Source organism: Nicotiana tabacum, chromosome 24, assembly GCF_000715075.1.
Source record: "Nicotiana tabacum cultivar K326 chromosome 24, ASM71507v2, whole genome shotgun sequence".
Classification (NCBI taxonomy): Eukaryota; Viridiplantae; Streptophyta; class Magnoliopsida; order Solanales; family Solanaceae; genus Nicotiana; species Nicotiana tabacum.
This window is the reverse complement of record NC_134103.1, coordinates 106,074,046-106,081,968: the sequence shown is the minus strand read 5'-3', so window position 1 is coordinate 106,081,968 and position 7,923 is coordinate 106,074,046.

Sequence of the window (7,923 nt, the reverse complement as noted above, 5' to 3'; positions counted from 1 at the left end):
AGTCAAAACTGTGTGAAGATAGATTCAGAATGGAATTTCGTCTCTGTTAGCTCCGTTGAGTGATTTTGGGGTTAGGAGAGCATCCATAACGTGTTTTGGAGGTCTGTAGTAGATTTTGGCTTGAATTGGCGAAAGTTAGTTTTTTGGCGATTTCAGCTGATAGTGAATATTTTGATATCGAGCTCGGAATGGAATTCCGAAAGTGGCTGTAGGTTCTTAGTGTCATTTGTGACCTGTGTGTAAAATTTGAGGTCATTAGGACTAGATTTGATGTGGTTCTGCGTCGTTTGTAGAATTTGGAAAAAATTCTAAATTCTTAGGCTTGAATCCATGCTTAATTCATGATTTTGGTGTTGTTCGATGTGGTTTGAAGGCTCGACTAAGTTCATATGGTGTTATAGGATTGGTTGTAGGTTTTTTTGAGGTCTTGGGGGCCTCGGGTGTGTTTCGGATGCTTAATGGAATGAAATTGGACTTAGGGAAAAAATAATCTGGTGCCTTTGCTGGTTCTGGTGTTTCGCACCTGCGAAAGGGAGGCCGCAGGTGCGAAGAGAGTGCGCAGATGCGGAACTGGTAGGGCCGGTGATGGAGCACAGGTGCGCAAGTTTGACCGCACCTGCGAGCCCATAGGTGCGTAGCGTGGGCACAGGTGCGGAGCCTGGCTGCCTTAGTGAAATGCGTAGATGTGCCGATTTGGACCGCAGGTGTGGTATCCGCAGGTGCGAGAAATACCCGTATATGCGGCCCCAGCCCGGATAAGTGACCTTCGCACCTGCGATGATTTTGTCTGCAGGTGCGGTCCTAGGTCCGCAGGTGCGGAAATCGCTGGGTTGAAGAGGCAGATTCGAGGGTTCATTCCCCATTTTTCACCAATTCGAATTTTAGCTCGGGAGAAGGCGATTTTGCAAGGAGTTTTAAGAGCAAATTAGTGGGTAACAATTCTTAACTCTAATTCGTGTATATTTCAATAATCTATATCAATTTTCCTCATTTAATTAAGGGATTTGAGTGAAAGAGTGGGAATTTGGGGGGAAAGTTCCCGAATTGAATTTTTGGGTTTTGATCGAGTTATAAGTGTCGGAATTGGATAATTTTTGGACGAGTGAGCTCGTGAGTGAATGGGTGTTCATAATTTATAATTTTTACCCGATTCCAAGATGTGGGCCCAGGGAGACCTTTTGGATATTTTTTCTAACTTCACGCTTTAGCTTCAAATTAATTAGTTAAATTAGTTACTTGTAGTTATATTTACATTATGCAATTAATTTGAATAGATTCGGGCCATTTGGAGTTGGATATTAGTGGCAAGAACTTGATATCAAGTTGATTTGAGCGTTCGAGGTAAGTGGTTTCCCTAACCTTATGTTGGGGACTTTCCCCTTAGGATGTTTGATATTAATTGAGGTGTGGGCGCCGTGTACGTGCTCGTACGTGAGGTGATGAGTACGTACACGGGCTATCATTGCAAAAATTCTGTTTTTCCTTTCTAAATCATAAACTGTCTTTCCCTTATTAAATTGCACTAATTCGTTTAATTGTTCAGCTTAGACTAGAGAAGTATGCTTAAGTGTTTTAACTGCCAATCTGACATTTTGTGCGCCATGCTTAGTTAAGTCCCTACTTTCCTTATCTGTGTTCTGTATAAACGGTACAACTCGATGCCTTACCTTCCATTTCATATTGCATTGCATATTTAAATTGGGACTACGGATGTATTTTGGGAGATCCCCCTGTCTTGCATATTTATTTTGGGACTACAAACGTATTCCGGGAGATCCCCCAACACTGTATATTTACTTGGGACTACGGACGTATTCCGGGAGATCCCCCAGTACTGCATATTTACTTTGGGTCTACGGACGTATTTCGGGAGATCCCCTTATACTGCATATTCATTCGGAACTACGGGACGATATCCCGGGAGATTCCCCATTGTGTTTACCTTGTTCTGAGCCAAGGGCTCCCTTAACTGTTAAATTTTCTAGAATTTCTTTAACTGTGTTACCGTAAACTTTACTTATATGTTTTAATGTTTAATTTATTATATTTACTCCGGGGTTAGGCTTGGAACTTACTGGGTACCATTGTGGTGTACTTATGCTCTTTCCTGTACATGTTTTCGTGTGCAGATCCAAGTGCGAGCGATCAGCCTCGGGGTTAGTGCATGCTACTGATTCTAGGAGACTTCAAGGTACTTCTGCTTGCGTCCGCAGATCCTCGGATTCCCCTTCTACTCCCTCGCTTAGAGATTTTCTTTATTAATTTTAGACTTTTTTATAGAGCTACATAGATTATAGCAGCTTGTGACTTAGTGATATTCCGGGTTTTGGGAAATTATTTTATATATGCCGAGTGGTACTACTTTTGGTTATTCACAATATGCTGTTTATCTTTAAAATGTTGTATTTTCTTTATATTTTTTCGTAATATTAGGCTTACCTAGTCGTAAAGGCTAGGTGTCATCATGACACCTTACGGAGGGTTAATTTGGGTCGTGATAAGTTGTTATCAGAGCACTAGGTTCATAGGAGTTGCGAGTCACAAGACGGTTTATTAGAGTCTCGCGATTGGTGCGGAGACGTCCATATATATCTTCGGGAGGCTATGTAACTGTTAAGAACAATCATATTTCTTTGATCTCCTTGTCGTGCGAGTTATTGACATCAAAAATTCTAAAATTCTATTCTATTCTTTCTCACAGATGGTGAGGACCCGTATCGGGAGGACCGACGATCAGGCACCCGAGCCCCCTGTCAGAGCTGTCAGAGGCTGGGGTCGGGGTAGAGGACATCCACGCGGTGCAGTCCGCGCACCTGCAAGAGTTGTGTCAGAGGACCCCCCTGCAGCTCCAGCCGGAGGGCCAGCACCGGAGATCCCTATTGCTACTCCACCCCTCCAGGAGACTTTAGCTCAGTTCATGAGCATGTTCAGCACTCTGGCTCAGGCTGGACTATTTTCGATAGCTCACGCTACATCTCAGGCCGGGGGAGGGGCACAAACTCCCGCAGCCCGCACTCCTGAGCAGAGGGTCTAGGTTGATCAGGCCCCAGAGTATATTCCTATGCCCCTAGTGGCTCCGGTTCAGCATGAGACCAGGGTAGCTACTTCTGAGGCAGAGCAGCTCAGACTTGAGAGGTACAAGAAGTACCACCCACCTACTGTCAGTGGACTAGCTTTATATGATGCTCTAGGTTTTCTTGAGGAGTGTCACCGTATTCTCCACACTATGGGCATTATGGAGACGAGTGGGGTTTCTTTTACCGCTTTCCAGTTGAGGGGAGCGGCATATCAGTGGTGGCGTGCCTATGAGCTGAGTAGTCCAGATGAGGAAACCTCACTCAATTGGACTCCGTTTTCAGAGATATTCTTGCGTGAGTATGTTCCTCAAAGCCTCAGGGATGCTTGGTGCGCAGAGTTTGAGCAGTTGCATCAGGGTGCTATGACTGTGTCAGAGTATGCAGTCCGTTTCAGTGAGTTAGCTCGCCATGCACCGTCTCTGGTTGCTACAGTCAGAGAGAGGGTTTGTCGCTTCATTGAGGGACTCCACCCCAGTATTCGGACCAGTATGGCCAGGGAGTTGGAGATGGACATCACTTATCAGCAGCCAGTGAGCATTGCCAGGAGAGTGGAGAGCATGTTCGCCTGGGACAGAGAGTAGAGAGAGGCCAAGTGGTCTCGAGAGACTGGTCATTATTCAGGAGCTCGTGCACCAGCAGCACGCTATGTTAGGGGTTTTGTGAGTCGCCCTGTTCATTCAGCTCTTCCAGCAGCCAGCGGTGTTCCAGCTCCTCCTAGACCTCAGGAGCCCTATTATGCACCGCCATTATCCAGTATGCCTCATACTCGAGGTGCTATTACTGGCCAGTCCAGCAAGCCAGGTCTGAGTCAGTCTCAGCCGCCGTGTCCTCCGAGGGGTTGTTTTGAGTGTGGTGAGACTTTTCACATGGTTAGAGATTGCCCTTGAGCCAGGAGGGGTGCACCTCCACAGACTTATCAGCCTCCACGTGCTCCACTGGGTCCTCCGGCCATTCTTCCAGGCCCAGCTTCCACCCACCTCCTCAGCCAGCTCGAGGTGGAGGTCGGGGAGGTCGAGGTCGCCCTAGTGGGGGAGGCCAGGCCAGGTACTATGCCTTTCCAGCCCGTTCAGAGGCCATTGTTTCAGATTCAGTCATCACAAGTATCGTCCCTGTCTATCATAGGGATGCATCAGTATTATTTGACCCATGCTCTACGTATTCATATGTGTCTTCTTATTTTGCTCCACATTTGGGGATATCTCGGGATTCTTTGAGTTCCCATGTTTATGTATCTACTCCCGTGGGAGATTCTCTCGTTGTGGACCACGTATATTGGTCATGTTTGATTGCTCTTAGTAGTTTTGAGACCAGAGCTGATTTGTTATTACTTAGTATGATAGATTTTGATGTTATCTTGGGCATGGACTGGTTGTCGCCCCCATTATGCTATTCTTGATTGTCACGCTAAGACTGTGATGCTGGCTATGCCAGGCTTGCTGAGATTAGACTGGAGTGGTACCTTAGAGTATACTCCCCGTAGGGTCATTTCATTTCTTAAGGCTCAGCGAATGGTTGATAAGGGGTGTGATGCGTATTTGGCCTATGTGAGAGATGTCAGTATTGATACCCCTACAGTTGAGTTAGTTCCAATAGTGAAGGATTTCCCTTATGTGTTTCCAGCTGATCTTCCGGGTATGCCGCCCGATAGAGATATTGATTTCGGCATTGATTTGTTGCCGGGCACTCAGCCCATATCTATTCCTCCTTACCGTATGGCTCCTCTTGAGTTGAAGGAGCAATTGCAGGAGTTGCTTGATAAGGGTTTCGTTAGGCCCAGTGTATCACCTTGGGGTGCTCCAGTCTTATTTGTGAAGAGGAAGGATGGTTCTATGCGTATATGTATTGATTACCGGTAGTTGAACAAGGTTACAGTGAAGAACAAGTATCCTTTGCCTCGCATCGATGATTTATTTGATTAGTTAAAGGGTGCCAGGGTGTTTTCCAAGATTTACTTGCGTTCTGGCTATCATCAGTTGAAGATTCGGGAGCCGGATATCCCGAAGACTGCTTTCAGGACCAGATATGGTCACTATGAGTTTCTTGTCATGTCATTTGGGCTCACCAGTGCCCCAGCAACCTTTATGCATTTGATGCATAGTGTGTTCCGGCCTTATCTTGATTCCTTCATCATTGTGTTTATTGATGACATCCTGGTATATTTCTGGTCTCGGGAAGATCATGAGCAGCACCTGAGGAACGTGCTTCAGACTTTGAGGGAGAAGAGGTTGTATGCAAAATTTTCTAAGTGTGAATTCTGGCTTGATTCAGTGGCATTCTTGGGCCACATAGTGTCTTGTAATGGGATCAAGGTAGATCCCAAGAAGGTGGAGGCAGTGCAGAGTTGGCCTAGAGTGTCATCAGCTATGGAGATCCGCAGTTTCCTTGGTTTGGTGGGGTATTACCGTCGCTTTGTAGAGGGATTTTCATCCATTGCAGCACCTATGACCAGGCTGACCCAGAAGGGTGCTCCATTCAGGTGGACCGAGGAGAGCTTCCAGAAGCTCAAGACAACTTTAACTACAACTCCAGTATTAGTATTACCTATAGGTTCGGGGTCCTACACTGTCTATTGTGATGCCTCGAGGATTGGCCTTGGAGCGGTATTGATACAAGACGGTAGGGTAATTGCCTACGCGTCTAGACAGTTGAAGGTGCATGAGAAGAATTATCTGGTCCATGATCTCGAGTTAGCAACTATTGTTCACGCCTTGAAGATCTGGCGTCATTATTTGTATGGTGTTCATTGTGAGATCTACACCGATCACCATAGTTTGCAGCACTTGCTCAGGGAGAAGGACCTTAATTTTCATCAACGGAGGTGGTTGGATCTACTTAAAGACTATGATATCACTATATTGTACCACCCGGGGAGGGCCAATGTAGTGGCCGACACCTTGATTCGCCGGGCAGAGAGTTTGGGGAGTTTGGCATATCTTCTGGCAGCTGAGAGGCCCTTAGCCTTTGATGTTTAGGCCTTAGCCAGCCAGTTCGTGAGATTGGATATTTCAAAGCCTAGCTGGGTATTAGCTTGTGTGGTTGCTCGGTCTTCTATTTATGACCATATCAGGGAGAGCCAGTATGATGATCCTCATCTTTTAGTTCTTCAGGACAGGGTTCGGTGAGGTGATTCCAGAGATGTGACTATTGGTGATGACGGTGTGATGAGGATGCAGGGTCGAATCTGTGTGCTCAGTGTAGATGGGCTTCGGGAGTTGATTCTCGAGGAGGCCTACAACTCACGGTACTCTACTCATCCCCGTGCCGCAAAGATGTACCAGGATTTGAGATAGCACTACTGGTGGAGGAGGATGAAGAAAGACATAGTAGAGTATGTGGCTAAATGTCTAAATTGCCAGCAGGTTAAGTATGAGCATCAACGATCGGGTGGGTTGCTTCAGAAGATAGAGATTCCGGAGTGGAAATGGGAGCGGATCACTATGGACTTCGTTGTTAGTCTCCCACGGACTCAGCGGAAGTTTGATACAGTTTGGGTGATTGTGGATAGGCTGACCTAGTCGGCTTATTTCATTCCTGTGATGACTACCTATTCTTCCTAGCAACTAGCTCGAATCTACATCCGTGAGATCGTTAGGCTTCATGGCGTACCGGTATCTATTATCTATAACTGGGGTACACAGTTTACATCATGGTTCTGGAGAGTTGTACATCATGAGTTGGGTACTAGGGTTGCGTTGAGCACAATATTTCACCCTCAGACGGACGGGCAGTCCGAGCACACTATTCAAATATTAGAGGATATGCTTCGTGCGTGTGTGATAATTTTGGGGGTGCTTGGGACTAGTTCTTTCCACTTGCGGAGTTTGCTTACAACAACAGTTATCAGTCTAGCATTCAGATGACACCGTATGAGGCTCTGTACGGTAGGCGGTATCGGTCCCCAGTAGGTTGGTTCGAGCCCAGCGAGGCCAGATTATTGGGTACGGACTTGGTTCAGGATGCCTTGGAAAAGGTGAAGGTGATTCAGGATAGACTTCGCACAGCCAAGTCCAGACAGAAGAGTTATGCAGACCGGAAGGTTCGCGATATGGCATTCATGGTTGGCAAGCGAGTCTTGCTCCGAGTTTCTCCTATGAAGGGCGTTATGAGGTTTGGAAAGAAGGGCAAGATGAGCCCAAGGTTCATTGGTCAATTTAAGGTGTTGCATCGAGTTAGGGAGGTTGCTTATGAGCTCGCCCTGCCTCCCAGTCTAGCAGGAGTTCATCCGGTATTCCATGTTTCTATGCTCCGGTAGTATCACGGTGATCTGTCCTATGTGTTAGATTTTAGCTCAGTTCAATTGGACAAGGATCTATCTTATGTTGAGGAGCCAGTGTTTATTTTAGACAGGCAGGTCCGAAGGCTAAGATCAAAGAGCATTGCTTCCGTGAAGGTTCACTGGAGGGTCAGCCGGTCGAGGAGGTGACTTAGGAGACCGATCAGGATATGCGCAGCCAGTACCCTTATCTTTTCACAGTTTCAGGTATGTCTTTATACTTGTTCGAGGACGAATGATTATTTTAAGAGGGGGAGGATGTAACGACCCGAGCGGTCATTTTAAGAGTTAGAGCCCCGAACCCCTATTAACTGCTTTCCCCATATCTAATTCGGCTATTGTGACTTGCCGGGATGATTGTTTTTGAGTTTCGGAGTGTTTTGGGACACATAGTCCCTAAATGAGAGCTTAAGTCTTAGAATTTGGACCGTAGTCAAAACAGTGTGAAGATGGATCCAGAATGGAATTCCATCGACTCCGTTGAGTGATTTTGGGGTTAAGAGCGCGTCCGGAATGTGTTTTGGAGGTCTGTAGTAGATTTAGGCTTGAATTGGCGAAAGTTAATTTTTCGGC